Here is a 19,935-nt window from a genome sequence, read left to right as displayed (position 1 = left end):
GAAATTCTGGAGAGCTGCTAGATCCATGTACCTGTAGCTAGATCCATGACCTGACTTGGTGTACAGCAGCTTCCTCTCTTGGAAATGTATATTCCTGTGAAACCTTTAGTTTTACTTCTGTAATGATGATAAGACCAAAAACAACCCTTCTTCCAGATGAGGGGTCCACTGCAATGAAGGATTCCCCAAAGATGTTCTCTGCTCCCCACCACCACCACATAAAAAAAAAAATATAAATAGTAGTAAATACTGGCATGACTTCAATTCAACTGCAAGTGTTCCTTTTGGGTTTGCAGACATTTACAACTGATAAATTATCTTGTACGAATCTTCATTTTCCCAGACACTAAGACGTTCCCAAGGAAACTGCTTTGACATCTGTTTTGTTGCGAGGGGAGATCACTGTGAACTTGTGCTGTTTTAGTGATATGTTTATTTGCAGAAATTGTAAATTAAGCTTATTTTCTACAAATGTAGAGACCCGTTCCTGACCTCCTACTAGAAATCGCTGCCAGACTGATTTGTCAGGTCTCTGAAGTGGTGGCAGAATTCCCACAGCCCAAGATTCCATTCCATATAGAAGATTTTGCTGAAGTAATATTGCCATCTACTATGAGATAAACTTTGCCCACAGCTTTGACTGCCAGGTGTAAAAACGGCATATTTAAAACAACAACAGTTTATTTTCCACCAATAATTAAGATGTCTTTGTCAAGAACAAAGCTTTACTGCAGATTGGATTTAAAGAGGAGATAGCTAAACTTTGAACCTGGGTTCAGACAACAGATGGAGAAGAAATTTGATTCAGTTTTCAATTAATGCCAAACCTACATAACTCACACTTTTCAAAATGATCAACCGAAACACAGCCATCCTCCAAAATTCACTTCTCTGAAAATTACTATGGAATTCTCCTGCCAGGTAATGGGTACAAAAATGCATTCACTGGGGTAAACTGTGCATAAAAAACACACATATTAGTTAAAATAACATCTAAAAATGTCATCATATTATGGGGGATTGCTTCACAAAGCTATGCAAGTTAGGCAGAATTGTATGCAAACATGTATATATCAGGATAATTTTTTATTAAAATGCTGGTGTGTAGCTGTTTTTTAAAAAAATGCAAACTAATGTGTAGAACTGAACCTAAGGTAATGGGAGAGTAAGAGTAACAAAAATCAACAGATTCAGGTGGGTAGCCGCGTTGGTCTGATGCAGTCCAAAAAAATTTAAAAATTGTCCAGTAGCACCTTAGAGACCAACTAAGTTTGTTCTGGGCATAAGCTTTCGTGTGCATGCACACTTCTTCACATACCCAGAACAAACTTAGTTGGTGTCTAAGGTGCTACTATGGGACACTGGTGGTGCTGTGGTCTAAACCACAGAGCCTAGGACTTGCCAATCGGAAGGTCGGCAGTTCGAATCCCTGCGACGGGGTGAGCTCCCGTTGCTCAGTCCCGGCTTCTGCCAACCTAGCAGTTCAAAAGCACGTCAAAGTGCAAGTAGATAAATAGGTACTGCTCCGGTGGTAAACGGTGTTTCTGTGTGCTGCTCTGGTTCACCAGAAGCGACTTAGTCATGCTGTCTGCAGACAAATGCCAGCACCCTCTGCTTATAGAGCGAGATGAGTGCCGCAACCCCAGAGTCATTCGCAACTGAACCTAACGGTCAGGGATACCTTTACCTTTACCTTTAAGGTGCTACTGGACAATTTTTCAAAAAGTCAACAGATTTACTCACCTCCAATTCGGATGGCATGCTAAGCCAAAGGACTGGGAAGGAGCAAAATGGCTGGGACCTCCTACCAATGAGCAGGAAAGTTTACACATTTGTGCTAAGCTTAGCAGTATGTGTGACTGCAGCCAGTGTCTTAGAATATGAGTGTACTCCATTTCAGCTGTCTGGGTGGGATGAAAGGCCATCTATCTGAGAGCATCCCTTGAGTCAGGCAGAGATTACACAACAGGATAGGCAGGCACCGCCCATGTGACTGTGTGTGCCTACAGGCATACATGTTATGCTCTATGTGTGTCAGGGAGTCATGCATCATTCCTGTAACTCATCATGCATACAACTTGGAGACTGGGCTGCAGTCATATGTTAACTGACCCTGAGTAATTATTTGATCGAGTTACATGTATGCATCCATGTGTGAATGAATTCACAAATTCAGTCTCGACTAGGAATGATAATGCTTTGAGTCCCAGATTCACAGTCCCTCACATTTCCAGGTAGAGCTGGAAGACCCAAAAGCCCACTGCTGCCAGCCAGCGTCAACAATGCTGGTGTGTGTGTGTGGTCTAACAGTAGAAGGCAGCTTCCTATGTTCCTAATTTGTACACTTTCCTCTTTTTCTACACATTTATCACAGATTTCTCCTTGTCTTTTCTTAAAGCCCAGAATACATCGCACCTCCAGGTCCCCCTTCTCTTTGACATGCGCTCTCTCTCTTTCTCTGTCTCTCTCTCACCCCCCACCCCATCCCACCCTCTCAAAGGAGCGACCCATGCCTGAACAGTCAGGAGCAGAGCAGGATGGGATGTAGAAGCCATTCAACTGCCTTGTCCGGGCAATTTTCTTGGAAAGAACTGAAGAGAATTTTCATCTGCTTTGCTGGTTGAAATAGGATTTTGTGGAGACCTATAAATTTTCTGGTCCATCCTATTCCAGTAAATATATAGCCTAGAGTTTGCAGGCAGCATTTCAAACTTCAAATGTGCATTGCACACGATATGCTTGGAATAGGGTGGCATTGTGTCCAATTTAGCCATGCATCCATATATTTATTTACCTACTTAGTTGCAACTTCCATTATAACATAAGGAAAGCCTGCCATTTTTTTTCTTTCATAATGGTAGGGAAGGGGGAATGGAATCCCTGGAAATGGATTTGAAATACTCCATCCTGTTCAGGCTATCAGACCCCCTATGGCTGTGTTGCTATAGCTGAAAGTCACAAACTCTGAACCTGTTAAAGAATCGAGAAGATTCAAAACAATAACGGCAACAAAGACAATGCAAACTGCATTATGCGTAATAAAGGAATGAATATCTGTAGGGAATACCAAGGTTGAAACTGGGGAAAGAGGTGGGTGGAGGGAACCCTCTGCATTTTCCTCGACTGTCATAGATTTAATGATACATTTCATGGATTCCAGGAAATCCATCCATTTCTAGAAATCCGATGAAATTTATTTTTTCACCTGAATCCACGTGAAATCATTTCCCCCCTCTGGGAGTCCCCATAAAATCGCCACATTTCCTTATCAGACCATGAAATTATAGAGGATATTGCAAGCTTGCCTGGTGCATCGGAAAATGATAGGCTGGGCTCCTGAATTTGTGCTGGTGTCACTAGCTGAAGTTCCCTCTCACAGCAACGTTGTACTACTAAAGGATGCAAGCTCAAAGGTGAGGCAAATCAAACAGAACACTGTGGGAAAGTGTCCCCGTTCAACAGTCCAACATTTCTCTTATATTCTAGATATTTAAAGATCAGACTTGCACAACAACAGGGCACACAGCTTCAGGCTGCCACCAAAATGGAGGTCCAGAGTCAAGTTTTCACCCCTCTCCATCTTGCTGCCATCTTGTTGTGCTTTTCCCTGCCTCCACCACTGGGAGCCAATGATATTGACTAGGATCCCATCTTCTTTTAAAGGGCCACTCTCCTGCAGTCAGTCTAGGGGATTGCTTGCATAATCCTCCTATACTCCCCACCCCAAGAGAATCCTTATCCAGTTGTTGTTGTTGTTGTTTAGTCGTTTAGTCGTGTCCGACTTCGTAACCCCATGGACCAGAGCACGCCAGGCACTCCTGTCTTCCACTGCCTCCCGCAGTTTGGTCAAACTCATGCTGGTAGCTTTGAGAACACTGTCCAACCATCTCATCCTCTGTTGTCCCCTTCTCCTTGTGCCCTCCATCTTTCCCAACATCAGGGTCTTTTCCAGGGAGTCTTCTCTTCTCATGAGGTGGCCAAAGTATTGGAACCTCAGCTTCACGACCTGTCCTTCCAGTGAGCACTCAGGGCTGATTTCCTTAAGAGTGGATAGGTTTGATCTTCTTGCAGTCCATGGGACTCTCAAGAGTCTCCTCCAGCACCATCATTCAAAAGCATCAATTCTTTGGCGATCATCCTTCTTTATGGTCCAGCTTTCACTTCCACACATCACTACTTGGAAAACCATAGCTTTTACTATACGGACGTTTGTTGGCAAGGTGATGTCTCTATTTTTTAAGATGCTGTCTAGGTTTGTCATTGCTTTTCTCCCAAGAAGCAGGCATCTTTTAATTTCGTGGCTGCTGTCCCTATCCAGACTCCTATGTAAATATGGCCCCTGGCTTAGATTATAGGAAAGCCTGGTTTTAAAAGCCTTCAGGAAAGGAGCCCATCCATAGCAAGGACATAGTTTTTTTTTTTTTAATGCAATTGCTATTTTTGATTGTGTTAACCTGCATGTAATTATGCAATTATCCACAAATATTTTATGGGCGTTTTGCATATCTAAATAATTAATTTTAACAATTGATAGGCCTCTTTGATTAGTATTTTCACAGTGCAGCATGGCACACATTTGTCATCTTTCCCGTGATTAGTTATAATTTGGTATTTGTTTTATGCAAAGTGTTTTTATTGCATGCTTGGCAAGGGGTGTGCGGAGGTGGGGGAAAGAAATATGTTTATCCACTCTGCAGACAAGCCTTCTCTCTATTGTTGTAAATAGACTTTTGCTGTATTGTGACATGTATTGTAATTTATGTCATTCCTCCTCTGATACTGGGTGTTTGAACACGCATCAAGGACACCCTTCCTCGTATGAAAGTACCCTTTGTTGCAGCTCATCTTTGATTTTCAGATCAAAAGCTAACTAAACAAATAAAATGCTAGGGCCCATTCAATAAGGCATTTAATTTTATTACTCCCAAAACAAAATGAGGTGCAGTTCAATCAGCACAGAAAGGTCAGAACATCATATAAATGCCACACACTGTTGTGTCCACTCAGCCTTCCCATTCTGAAACTATCAATATCCTAACGTAAGACGCATTCTATTAAATAGCGCTATAATTAACGATGCCATATTTGACCTACCAGCGACATGCAGTTGTCTCTTGGATGCTTGCAGGAAAGTCTCCATAAGAAAGGAGGGTCTGTCATTTTAGGTGGCAGCTCTGCTGGATGATGTTTCACACTTTCTAAGCTAGATTTTCCCAAACTTGGGTCTCCATCTGTTTTTGGACTACAATTCCCATCATCCCCAACAACTGGCTAGGGATGATAGGAGGTGTAGTTCAAAAACAGACAGAGACCCATTGATGATAGGAGGTATAGTTCAAAAACAGACAGAGACCCATTGAAAGTCCCAGGAGATAGTTCCAGGGCCAGCCCAGGTTGCTGCCAGAATAACAAGCATCCCTCTCTTGTGAACTCACCCATCAACATGCAGATTACCCAAGTCACATTGTTATTGCACCTCAAGCAGCTAATCTCACAAGGAGAAGGGTAGTGGTAGAGCATCTGCTGTGCATGCAAAAGGTCTCAGGTTCAATTGCTGACATCTCTATGTAGTGCTGAGAAAGTATCCTCTACCTAAAACCCCAGAGATCAGCTGCCAGTCAGTGTAGACAATATGGATTTAGATGGGTTCAATGGTCTGACTTGTCATCAGGCACCTTCCTATTTCCCTAAGTGTCCATTCCCCTCCCTTGCAGTAAAAATACCACAATAAGAGCTGTTGAAGTTAGCAATTTGCCACCCTTTCATAACACCCCATCTCAGCTGAAAGAGGCAGCTCCCTCACTCTGCCTAATGGTAGGGTCGGCCCGGGTCAGTTGCCATTGTGAGGATAAGAGCACTGAAGAACTCAAGCACTGAAGAACTCAAGCTGCATATAATTGCACAGGATGACTATTAGGGATGGCAGCACACAGTTTTCCAATGAAGGGGAGCAGGATGGGGAAACTCATGGGGCGGGGGTAGATAAAGGAGGAAGAGACATAGGAGTGGATCCACACTAGGATAGTTGGACTTCGTTCCCATTGAAGCCAATGGGAGTTAAATTATTGCTAACATGCCCGATTAATTTCAGTGGAGCATAAGCTCAGCTAACTTAGAATCATAGAGTTGGACTAGATGAGCTTCAGGGTACCTTCCAACCCCATGCAATACAGGACTCCTCCTCACAGCCGTTCGTAGGTGAGCTCAAACCACCAACCTTCTGATTCAACTCATAGGGCTACTGTTTTGCAGGCAGTCACACATCTCTTGTAGGGCTGGCCCCACGTTAAAAAACACACACCCTTATTTGATTTAATGGTATGAGATTTGTGTAACAAATTGATTATATCTGCTAAAGCAATTGTTCAGAAGCACAACACATATTTGTTTCATTTGTAGAGTTGATAGTAGACTCATTTTCAGACTGTGGATCCTTATGTAGCCTAAAGGGAGGGGGTGGACCAGGGAATGGAATGGAGTGTCCTGGAATGGGTCATAACTTGCTGGCTGGAATCTTGAAAAGGAACACTCCATACTGCAATGATTTTGTTGCATACCCCATTTGTCACCTTAGAAGAGGCAACCCATTCTGTATGAGAGAATGCCTCTATTACGATGTTTGTCATCTCTCGTTTTTTAAGTTTTAACCATAACAACTTTTTTACAAATCCGTCACCCAACTTCAGAAGAATCTTTATTTGCATCAGTCACTAGCCATAGTAATAAAATAAAATGTACTGAAGATAGAGGTAAAAACTTAACTATACAAAATACATTTAGGTGGTTTACATCAATAATCAAACAATAGATCTTATTCTAATTGCCCCCACTAAAAACCTTGCAGTTTTTGCCACCTAACTTATTGAGGGCACTTTTTCAAATGATTAAAGGCATTTTTTAAAAATAATAATAATAAAATCTATTAACTTTTTGATTGAATAGCAATTGTGGCTTGCAAAATTGCAAATTAAACATTGCAGACCTTACCTTCTGTAATGTTCAGCTCTGCCTTTAATAAAGACAAATTGGGCCCTTTCATCATAAGACATTTCTACACCACTGTATTCTTTCCCTAACAGGTATTTTAACCACTAGGAGCTATAGATCTCAGCATTCAGCACTCAATCAACACAGAAAGCTCAGTTTCAAGCCTCACTCCTGACTACGGGCATAAAATGCAGTGATTCTCCAAAGGATTAAGTTGCTGCTCAGAATTCATGGTAAAAAAACCCACAAATGCTTTGTAGAGTTTGGGGAGAGGGGACTTAGCCTTTGTAGTAATTTTGGCTTCTAACAGGGTACATCAAAAGCTGCAACAACCACCATGCAAAAACCCCTCAGTTGCCTGAGTTTCTCTTGCAAAAGAAGCATTTTTATCACAAAACCCAGTGGCAACTTGTGTCTCTGGAGCATATAATCGGTTCTTCCTCTTTCAACATTTTATTCTTCTAAAATTTTAATTGGCCCTGCTGCTTACAAGCACAGTGGGATCTGATGTGCAGATGTTCCTTCATGCTCTGGTGGGATTGCCCAGGATTTCCTAAGGTATCCCTCAGAGCAGGTGCTGAAACCTTCTACTGTTCCTGAGCAAGCTCCAGTGTATGCACATGTCAGTACTGGATAACACCTCTCCGCGGCTCTGGGACACGTTCTCTGTTACCTTTGGTAACATTTGACCTTGCTTCTATCATGGGTTTCAACAGGGGTGGGGAACCTCTGGCCCACAGGCCAAATCAGCCTGCCAGACCTCCTCATTTGGTCCACCAAGACATTTCAGCCAAGCCACGATGTGAGATGTGAGGCAGGTAAAGACAAGACTTCCTGCTGAAAACTGATTGGCAGCACCTGTAAACATCTGTGCCTTTGCCCACATGGCTTGATTTCAACAGGTCACTTGCCATCATTGTGACATCAGGTGATTGACAGGTGGGTGGCCCAGTTGTCAAGGTTGGCCTACAGTGGAGGATGGTTTGATTTTCTTGCTTGTTTGTTTGTTTCTGCAGTTTGTGTTAAAGTTAGCACTAATCAGGACACTATAACTGTACCCCTCTCAATTCCCACATTGTTGATTTTTGGAATTCCCCCTGAGGCTGCTCCATATTACTACTTTCCAAGATACCCAAGCAAATGGATTGCTCTGGGAGATATAAGACTCCCTTATCCTTGCCTCTCATCCCTTGCTTCTTAACCATGATTTTATCCTTCTCTACCTGGGGCTTAATATTTTTTCAGGATTCATCAGGGCAGAGGGAGAGAAGAGCCATTATGCTACCATCCTGGCAGGTGGGTTGCTGGTACTTTACCAGGAAGGAGAGGGGAAGGAACAAAGCTATGAGGAGGTTGAAATGGTGCAAATGCACTTGCAGGAGCACTGGATTGGCACCACTGATGTGTTTCCACTGTCCCAGCTTCCCCATTGCCTCAACCCTCTCCCTCTCCATCCAGAAAAGTAAGAGTAACCCACCTGCTTGGGAAGCTAGCATAGCATCTCTGCTTCTTCTGCTCCTGTGGGAAGCCAATACCAGTGTTATCGTAAAAGAAAAGTGCTCTCCCTCTGCCTATTTTTGAACAATAAGCCAGCACAGTAGTGGGCATCCCAATCTCACATACATCAGTGGGGTGGGACGGGAGTGATCACCTAACTGCCAGTCGCCCACATCACTGCAGGACATAGAGGGGGAGGCAACATGATCAGTGTGGTGCAAAGCACTGGTGCTGCCAGCGTCGCTGCACTGCGCTGACCTCATCCCAGTCTGCAGCAGCAACAAAGAGTCAAGAAATGCAATAACTTGGAACTTTGTGTGAAAAAATTGTAGAAGTAATAATACAGTGAGTCTAATCGGAAGCCAAATGTGTTTGTTTTGTTTTTCCTTTTTCCTTACCCCCCTTCCCCTCACTCTTTCCCCCTTCTTCTTTCTCTTCTTCTTTCATTTTTTGTGTCTCCTTTCTTGGTCTTTCTCTTTTTGATATGTTAAGAAAGAGATAAAAGTGTAATATGAAAACTTCAGTGTTAAAAGTGATGTTACGTAATTTTTATTATTTATATATGGTTAAAATTGGTTAATTGTAACGAATTGATGTAGCAACTACTGTGGTTTTTTTCTCTCTAAAAAGAGTTAAGTTTGGTTAAGAAATGCCATAAATAAATAATATAAATCATTGGCTACAGAGCACCATGCAATAAACTGCTGTTTGGTTGGTATCAATCTATACTATGCATCTGTCTACATACACACACACACTTGATTTTCTACCATGGATTGTGAATATGTGGGCCAGCATGTTTGAAGTCCGTGGGTTCTCCCTACCACCACCTGTCAGCTTTTTCTCCTAGGCTCAGGCGAGAGAGAAAGGAAGGCTTGAATCAAGTTCTGTCACTCAGTAAGCTCTCTGGCTTGGACATGATCCTTCTACGGCTGGTTAAGCCAGCTTTAGGGCAGCTTTATCATGGCAGAGTCTTAAAACAGGGAGGATTTAGCTCAGAAAGTCAATTTCCTCCATTTAACTGATGAGAGTTTCATTTTATACACACACACAGAGGCCATAATGTTAGCCATGTTATATATATAGTTCATTAAAGCAGGATTTTAATAATAATAATAATAATAATAATAATAATAATAATAACCCCCCAACCACTCCCTATATTTGCAAACTCAAAACTCACAATAAATAAATCAAGGCGGTGCCACAGACTTGTGCTGTATGCATCACTTCTTCACATACTGCACAACTCATTAATGGGTTTCCCTGACACAAAGCACGGTGACAGCCATTGGGTTCAATGGCTTTAAAGAAGAAGGATAAGACGAACAGTAGCTTAGTGTCTTCCAATAGTTCCGCCATTGGATCCTCCATATACAAATGACATAAGAAGAGCCCAGCTTCATCAGGCCAAAGGCCCATCTAGTCCAACTTCCTGTTCTCACAGCAGCCAACCAGAGGCCTATGAGAAGCCTTCAAGTAGGACCTGAACACAACAGCAATTTCCCTGCTTGCAGTTTTCAGCAACTGGGATTCAGAGGCATACAGCCTCCCAAAATGGGTGTGGAACATAGCCATCACAGGGAGTAGCTATTGATAGCTTTACTCTCCCTGAATTTGTCTAATCCTCTTTTAATGCCATCCAAGGTAGTGCCCATCAATACATCATCTTCCAGTATACCTCTGAATACCTGATACCAGGAACAGTCTTCACCTTCATATGAATTGCCAGAGACAGAATGCCTTCATGGACCTCATTCTGATCCAGTACAGATAATTGTATATTCTCATGCAAGAACCAGTCCCAATGGCCAATTCTCTGCCCTATATGGACTGAAAATACATTCCTTAGGTTCATTTCCCATTGAGATTTCCCCCAGATTCTTTCCCCACTCACGTCCAGAATCCATTTTCCTCCCAAATCCCTCCAAATAATTCAATCTTTCCTCATCTTAATTTCAGTTCTTCACATTTCTACATCTATTTGTGAATTATTATTTTTTAACCTTCATGAAAATTCACTAAACCCAGCATTTTAGTGCAATGTTTTTCCTAACCAACACTTATTTGTATATAGTCTTTTACTGTTATACACATTATTGCTAGCAGATTTCCCCAGTATATGAATTTTTATGCCCACTTTACCTAGTGTATGCATTTTTGTACACATTCCTTAGTTAGAGTACTGTACTACAAAAGTCAGAGAAGTGTAAATGTTTGTAGATGTCTGAGTTTTGGTTTGTGTATTGTTTCGTGAAGGGCAAATGAGATAAATTCACATTTATATGTGAAGTGAACCAAATTTCTCTCGCACTCCTAACCCCATGCTGCTGTTCTAGTCTTACCAAAACAATTCCAGATTGTGGTTAAGCATTTGCGTGCAGCAGAAACCAACATGCCAAGGAAGTTGAAATCCCTGTCAATCACGTAATTTATTTGGAGTGTTCTGGGCTGTGCAAAATGTCAGAAATGAAATTTGAATTACCCGGTCTTTAAAGCAGGTTATGAATTTTTACTGGAAGATGGGGGGTTTTCAAAACAAACTTCCACCATTTTTCCACATCCCCCCCCCCTAGGAATTTTGACAGTCCCTGATAGAATACTCTCCTGATTTACAATTGGCATTCAAGTACATTTGTATTCCAGAGTGATTGACACCTTTGATTAAACATATTTGTTTAACCTAGGTAATTATATATTCATTTTACAAAAATTACATCTCATCTGTCCATATTCTAATTTCTCTGTAAAAGGGAACAGCATTAAAGGTCTTAATAAAATTGAGATATATTATGTCTGCTTCACTTCCCTTATCCACTAAGCTTTTTATCCTTTCAAAGAACAGAAATTAAGTTGGTCTGGATGATCAGCTTTTCACAAACAAGAGGTGCCTGCTGTTTATCACCTTATTCTCCTTGCAAAGTGGCAGCTTTATTAATCGTTACAGCTATTTACTGCTTGCTGTACTAATCTTAAAATTACTCCTCTGTAACAGTGTGACTTTCCTATTTCTTGCTTCTTAAACTAAACCCCCTCTTCTTTGCCACAACAAATGCCCACTCAATCACAAACTTGGAATTGCATTCAATAATTAAATGTAACAATTCCCCCCCCCCAAAGTATAAATGACATACTTTTCTATTCTGTACCAACTGCGGCACAGACCTGAAAGCAAATTCTTCACCATCACCAGAAGGCCTGGGCTCTGATGTCCATGGCTCCAGTGGGTGGACCTGACATCTTCAAAGCCATACCTGAAACATGCACACCTAAACACATTTCGGTGGTGATCCAAACCACCTGTGTTCTAGGCTGGGATCTCCAACTTGCCTGCTGAGCAGATGGGCAGGCTGAAGAACTGGGGAAAGTTGCAAAGCAGAGCAATGCAATCACTTGGTGGCATTAGAAATTATTCAGGCCCAAATGTGCTAGCTCCAGATTGGCACAGGGATTTGCCTGCCCCCAGCTTTATACTCCAGCTGGCATGACTGCAAGAACTGGAGGTGCAGTGGTGGCTCCATCATGCGCCACCACTGCCAAGTCAGGGTTGGGACTGTCTTATGCAACCCTACCCAATAGAGCTTGCAACTACATTGGAATTAACAGGATTAATGGCCTACCTGGGCAGTCATATCTTCCCCAGTTCTTGGTTTAAAACAGGGGTCAGCAAACTTACCGCGCCTCAGGCCAGTGTCTCCAGCACTGATTGCGCGGCAGGTCGGAGGGCGGGGAGCGCATGCCCATACGCGTGTGCACACGCTATTTCTTTTTTTTAAAAAAAATATTATTAACCGACCAATCAAATCAAATCAAATCACATAAATTCCGAATTACAAAGCCGAATTTTAATTTTTTTGTTGGGGGGACCCATATTTCAAGTTCCGAAGGGGATTCCAATCATCTTCTTGCTGCTGCGTTAATATCCACAAATCTGTCCAAATAATGCTCATAATTCTATCCAGTCCTATCTTGCTGTTCCCACATCTCATCTTGTTCGTATATTTTTCTTTTTTTCTTTATGATCTCTTCTGATAATCTCCTTAAGCAGGTAAACACCAGTTATAATCCTGTGTGAATTTTTCCGTTCATCCAATCATCATGTCGAGATGGTTTCCATATATCATCACTTTCATAAATAAAAGCACTCTTTCCATCATTAGTCTCGCAAATCTGTCACCTTCTTTAGTCCCTCTGAGAAGGCTCACCCACAATATGAAAACAGATCTATTCCTCCTCCCAGACATGTCTTTCGACAGAACTTGCCAAGATGGCAATGCTATTTTTTGCTGCGTCATTCCAAAGCTCTTATGCTTTCCGCGATCTCCTTAAAACATGCTTTGGTTAGAAAATTATCTCCACACAGTCTTAAATCCTCAGCTTAAGTCATTTAAACGGCATTTCTGACTTGTGACTTGGGGGGGGGGATTCTTGGTTAATCACATAGAGAAAAGAAAGGAAAGTTCCCCCCATCCAGTCCCGTTGCCGAACATACCGAGCCTTGGTGTGTCTTCTCATGATTTATTCCTGTTCCTCCAACCCATCTTGTTTATCAGAGATCTCTTCAGTTAGCAGTCTTTACTCCCCATTCTTCCTTGAAATATGTGCATTAGCTTCCTCCTAATTGTTTCTTTTGAAGTTGCTGCAGCTAGAGGCGCGAATCAGAGACAGCGTCCAAGAGCGCCGAAATCCGCACAAGGGCTTTCTGCCTAGTGCCCCCACCCCCTCAAATTCCGGGGTGGTATAGGGCACAGCAGGCAAGGGCAGTCCCCCCCACACGCTTGGGGGGGCCGGGAGGCTGTTTACTCCCATCACAGCCTCTTAATTACCTCGTGTGGGTCAGAGAGATGTTATTGTCAGCCATCTTCCGATGCGCCCCTAGTGGCCCCCCGTGCACACGCTATTTCTGGCACACTTCCAGGTCAGAGGAGCACTGGAAATAGCTTGTGCGCATGTGCACGGGCCTCCTCCGACCCGGATGTGCACTGGAAATAACGCTTGCGCATGTGCACAAGCTATTTCCAGTGCTCCTCTGACCCAGAAGCAGCAGGCAGCAGGGGTCACCACAGGCTGGATAAAGGAGTCCCTCGGGCCTTATCTGGCCCTCAGGCCTTTGTTTGGGGACCTCTTAAGCAACTGCAAATATCCTTTCCCCTAGGCTGCCCTTGAAGTGATGCCTCTGCAAGGCAGGGTGTTGGTTCTAGTTTTGCAGTTGGTACAATTGCCTAAATATGCTGTGAGAGTGGCTGGCAAAACTCTGGGGTTTAAACCTGTAAACTCAGTGGGTGAGCCTCAGACCTAGTCTTGTCAACTACCAGAAGTGAGTGAGTGAGTGAGTGAGTGAGTGAGTGTGTACCACTGCGACGGGAAGGTAAATGGCATTTCTGTGAGCTTTGGCTTCCATCACGGCGTCCCGTTGCACCAGAAGCAGTTTAGTCATGCTGGCCACACAACCTGGAAAGTTGTCTGTGAACAAATGCCGGCTCCCTCAGCCTGAAATTGAGATGAGTGCCACACCCCATAGTCGCCTTTGACTGGGCTTAACTGTCCAGGGATCCTTTACCTTTTACCTAATAGACCAGCCTCCATGCTCTCAAGACTTAGAGCTCTCTTCTGACAACCAATAGTAGCCATTTCCAGGAGCACCATTGGCGGAGTCTGCTTAGAACCTTAAACAACACAGCATTTATGAGACACATGGACCAGGATGGGATTACAGTAAAACAGGGCACTGTCATTCTTGAGTCATTATAACTGTAAACATTGCTAAAAGTGGAACATTTAATGTGCTCCTCGGTGGATTTTAAAATGCTAAGAAATGATGTGCTGGGAGGTGTTTATGCGTCTTCAGTTAACAGGAAGCTGACAGCTGTGTTTACAAGGAATTCTCAGGGTGCAGCCATCATCCACGGAACAGGGAAAGAGAAAGAGGCAGCTGGTGGAGGGAAAGTTTTGGGGTCATCTGATGTGCTAATAGGAAACTCCTTGGGTAGTTTCTGGATCCCCTGGCAACCAAAATAGCACCTTCCTTACAACACACTAGAGAGAAGTGTCAACAGACGAGCAAGCTGAAGCTCTGAAGATGTGCACACACACACACAATTTGGAGCAGTGGAATGTAATGGAGGAAAAGGTCCCAAAACAGCAACCACAACTAGTCCAAACCCTCGGGATGCAGGAATCTTTTGCCCAATGTGGGGTTTGAAGCCATGAGGCTGAGATTAAGAGTCTCATGACCCACCAACTGAGTTATCAATTCCATCCCATTTCTGCATTAGTCTGCATGAAAATTCATGTTTAAATACTTATTTAAATACATGTTTTTGAACATACTTTCACACAAAGTGCACAAACAGAGGCACTGTGCTATAGTGTTGAACCTGGTAGACCAGGGTTCAGATCCCCTCTCAGCCATGATGCTCACTGGATGACCTTGGACAGGTCACTGCCTCTCAGCCTAATCTACCTCACATAGTTCTTGTGAGGACAAACAGGGAGAGAAGAAACCATGCATGCCACCTTCAGCTCCTTGGATGAAAGGTGGGAGATAAATCAAATGAGCATGTTATAGTAAAATACATGTCTGTCATAGGCCCATCCAAGTCCTGTTGCCAAGCAAACAGGGGCTAGGAGCCTCTGAGGAAAACTTGCCTGAAAGCAGAATCCACATATGAAGTCAAACAGTCCAGAGGACAGGGAATCCAGATGATCACAGAGCCAAGGGTCAAGATAGAGAACAGGAAGCAGCAAGCTAGGACCAGGAACCACAGACATCTGCTGCTGAGAGCTCTGTTTAAGAAGTCAGGCAACACCAACAATTGGGAAACACTTGCCTGGGAGCGCTCCAGTTGGAGAACAGCCTTTACCAAAGGTGTCATGGGCTTTGAAGACACTCAAACTCAGAACACAAGGGAGAAACATGCTAAGAGGAAGAAGGCATGCTTGGCAAATCCACACCGTGATCAACTCCCACCCAGAAACCAATGACCCCACTGTGGAAGGACATGTGGATCCAGAATTGGCGTCCACAGTCACTTACAGACTCACTGTTAAGACCGTGTTTATGGAAGACAATCTTACTCGGCTATGAGTGATCGCCAAAGAAGAAGAGTTGGTTCTCATTGGTGTGTTCTGCTTTGTGACATTGAAGGCTGATCTGGTGTAGGTGGAATCGCTTGCCCTTCTCCCCCTTCAGGCTGCTGCTCAGCCGGTAAAAATCGCGGACATGTGAAATCAAAAGGATAACTGCACTCCAAACTGCACCTTGGTCACATCAGAACTCACATCATTGAGCATCCCTTTTTGCATCCTTTTTTGGAACTATAAGCAGAACCAAGGGATTCCATCTCCCTCTCCTAGGAGTCCCAACACCAGCACAACTTTCTCTTGTGGCCTTGAAGGAAGACTCCTGACCAGCTCTGAGAATGTGCTGCCAAAACTGATATGAATGCCTGTTGAAAAATACAAAGAAACTAATGAGCCTCCCTTGTTAAAGATGCGGGTCTTAATGAAGTCTGTGATGTCCTGCCTTTTGTATACATGCATCCTTTCCCTTTCAGTAACCTGCAAGGCGGCCTTCAGCCTGTTGCATGGAAGTCACCACAATTTGCTATTATTAGTGTGCATATTCATTAGGCTCGTTAATGAATGAAATGCCGCCAGAGGCAGCCTATACGTGTTCACAGGCATCTATTTCAGTCCCTGTTTGGCACATTGTTCTGCTCAGCAGGACTTGAGACCAAGCAGAGGCAGAGGGCTAGTTAGATGCTGAATGCAACTCAGCTGCAAATGCAAGGAACGCACAGCATTTTCTCAACAATATCAGCCTTAGATAGAAGGGACTAGCTATTATAATTCCATTAGAGTCCGCAAGACAGTGTTTTTTGTTAGCAACAAACGCCTGCTTTCTCCGCTTTTAGCTGGGCAGGAGATTACTAGTTTATACACCTGCTTTATTAAGAAAACTACTTTTTATCTTACCAACCCACAGCTTCTGATGAAACAAAAAAACCCCCAACAACCCAACTCTGATAAACTAAAACATATACTTTCATTTCCAGTTGTTGAGCACCTGAGTGGCAAAATAAGAGTTATTGAACTTGCTATTCCAGTTTCCTGGTATGATACTTGACCTCCCAGTCAAATTAAGGTGTGGAATGAAAAAACTTATTCAGTTAAAGCTGCAGTCCATATACACACTTAGCTGGGAGTGAGTCCCATTTAACACAATGGGTCTTACTTACTTTGTTGAAGGTTCCATTATGAGGAAACAAAACCGGGTTTTTCAAGTTTTGATCTACATTTGATATTTGGGTGTCTTTCATTCAGTATAGTTCCAATTAAAGACAATTGTCACCTGAGATATGTAGGCGGCATTATTTGTCTTTTTCAACAACAGCAGTGTTTTTTAGGGTAGTATAATATGGAAAGAAAGAAAAGACTCTTCCGCATATAATGTATAACGAGCATGGAATTCACTATGCAGTATTAGGTGAGGTATTGCCCCACATTTGATGTGGTGTTGTAATAAAATAGATAATGGAGGATAGCTCAGTCAATGGGTCTTAGCCACGATACCTTCATATTACAACCTTCATATTGACCACAGTTGTCCATGCACTGATAATCTCATGGTTAGATTACCACAATGCACTCTATATGGGGCTACCCTTAGGGTTGGTCTGGAGGCTACAGCTGGCGCAGAATACAGCAGCTAGGCTGCTTGGGGGAGCAAACTACCACGAGGATATAACACCTTACTTTCAGGATTTGCACTGGCTGCCAATCTGCTAGTACACTAAGTTCGAGGTTTTGGTAGTAACCCTTAAGTCCCTGTACAGCTCAGGTCACTTGAGAGACCACCATATGCCTTATACACTCTGTCGATTTCTGCAGTCTGCGGAAGAGTTTCCCCTGCAAGTTCCAAAGAACTCAGAAGCCCACTCCTCAGTAGCTTAGAGCAGGGATTTCAGTATGTCTGTCCCTGTTCTGCGGAAGAGCATTCCTGTTGAGATATGACAGGCAGCCACTATCTGTACTTTCCAGAAACAGTTGAAGACGTTTCTGTTCTGACAGGCTTCCCCAGTTGGATAAATGGGTCTTTACCTTGAGCGTCTGCTTTGTGTGCTTTTTGTTTTGTTTTAAATGTATTTGTTGTTTCTGGGTTTTTATTTTTCTTATGTGTGAATCACCTTTAGATAGTGGTTTAGAAGGCAATCAACAAATTAACTGTAATAGTATTCAGACTCAATGGGTGGATACACAAACCAACTTACCAGTTGGTAACGTAAGACTCTCTGCCAATTTTTGAAAGAATGATGACTGCCTCTGCAATATTCTGTGGTTGTGATGCTATGAACCTGTCCCTCTGTGCATGGCTATTGTTTATTGTCACCACCTCCTGGTTCTTTTTTTAATGGAAGGAGAGAGTAAATCAGTTCTTAGAGAAAGTTTATTCATAGTAATAATGCTATTGTTTCAGATGGGTTATTGAAACGTTTTCCTTTCTCTTTGGAGTTCTCATTTTTCTCCAAGAAAAACATTCTGAATTATTTTCTTTTTTAAATATTGTGCTGCTTTTTAAACCTGTTGTATGTAATTTCATGCCGTAAAATCAAAATTAATTATCTATGCTCACACTCTATGCAGTTCCTTCATCACATAGCATGGAGAGAACTTTACAATTCAGCAAAATGACCGCAGTTCTCTGTTTTAAAAATCCTTATACATATGGATGGAGTTAATGTAGGATTTCATATTGTTATAGGGTGGGACAAAACTCTGCCCTTAGAAGCTCCTATTCCTGTTCCCCTTAGTTTTGCCCAGTGTATTCCAGCAACGACAAGCCAATTTCCTTATGTCCCTCCCTTGAGAGGCTGAAGAACACCTTCAATTCCCAGGCATGTGGTAAAGCCTCAGAAGAGGATGGAATTCCAGCAGAAGTGCTGAAAGCTGGCTTCAATTCCTCCTGCATGTTGCACTTCCCCTGCCTTCTCTTACAGTGCTGGGGGAAAGGATCTGTGCAATAAGACATCCATGACCCCAGCATTGTGGCCCTCTATAAGAACAGAGGGGACCAACATGATTGTACCAACTACCATGGAATCTCCCTGCTGAGTACATTGAGGGAAGCATTTGCCCATGTACTTCTCAACAGACTACAGTTCCTTGCTGACAAGGTCTGTCCCAAGTCACAATGAGGCTTTAGAGCCCAGAGGTTAATAGTCAACATGGTTTTCTCACTGTGCCTGCTGCAGGAGACATCCTGAGAGCACAGACGCCCCTTGTACATTGCCTTCATAGAGCTGATGAAGGCCTTGCTGGTGACTTGTGGAAGACATTTGGCAGTTCACCACACCTCAACCTGTGTGATGTATCAGCAAGGGCAAGTGGAGCCCCACCAGATTCTTCAAAGATTTCCTGCTCCCCACAGAACAGCTTCTACCCAAGTCCTCAGTCAAGGGAAAAACTCCTCTTCCACACAGTTCAGAGTAACAGTGTTTTTTGCCTCCAAATACAAGACTTCACCCTACCTTACTGGTAGACCTGCCTGTAGCCACTCTGGGAATTGTAGGAGGAGAATAGGGGTTTCCTGTGCATTTGTCCAAAATTTTTCTCATCAAAGAAAGCCCAGTTTTGGGGCAAAAGTAGGCGTGTTTTGCAAGAGCTGCAAACCAGCTTTAATTGTACAAGCTGGAATTACCAGGATGTGATCAAATGCCACCTGAAAACAGTGACAACCTAGAAGAACCCAAAACTGCAGTTACCTTTTCTAGAAGCTGTATGCTGTGGCAGCCCTATCCTGAAATCAATCAGTATTTCTGCTAAGTATATCTGATAAAGATATGAGTATGTTTGCTCTGCGAGTGTGTATGGGTAAGTTAAGCAGTTGTGGGACGGTAAGATGATTAAGCAATGATTGTTTTGGAGCCAGTCTTGAGTATTATCCCAGTGGCAGTCCCAAGACATAAGATGAACCTTAAGTAACAAAGCATGACACTTTGATACTGACAGATGATGATGGTTAGCTATGTCAGACATTTCATACCTATGGTTGCCGGGGAAAACATTTGCTCACATGAGAACACGAGCAAAACACTTTCCTCTTTTATCAACTTGCAATAATTGCACCCCAGGACCTCACAAGTAGCTATGAGAGATCATTAATTACTGTTTCCCAAAGTTCATCAAAGAGCTCCTCCCACATTGAACATACTACAGAAAAATCCTTCACCATTCTGAAGTGTGCAATTTGGCTACAACAACTCACCTCTTCATTTAAAGAAATAACTAGAGTGTTACATTATTTGTGTGTGTACCAAGTAAGATTCTTTCTCATTTGGTGATCACTCCTAGCCAAGTAAGATTGTCTTCCATGAACACCGTTTTAACAGTGAGTCTGTAAGTGACTGTGGAGGCCAATTCTGGATCCACACATCCTTCCACAGTGCGGAC

Source organism: Podarcis raffonei, chromosome 9 (assembly GCF_027172205.1).
Source record: "Podarcis raffonei isolate rPodRaf1 chromosome 9, rPodRaf1.pri, whole genome shotgun sequence".
NCBI lineage: Eukaryota > Metazoa > Chordata > Lepidosauria > Squamata > Lacertidae > Podarcis > Podarcis raffonei.
The sequence above is the reverse complement of the archived record's forward strand: the minus strand, read 5'-3'. Positions refer to the sequence as shown.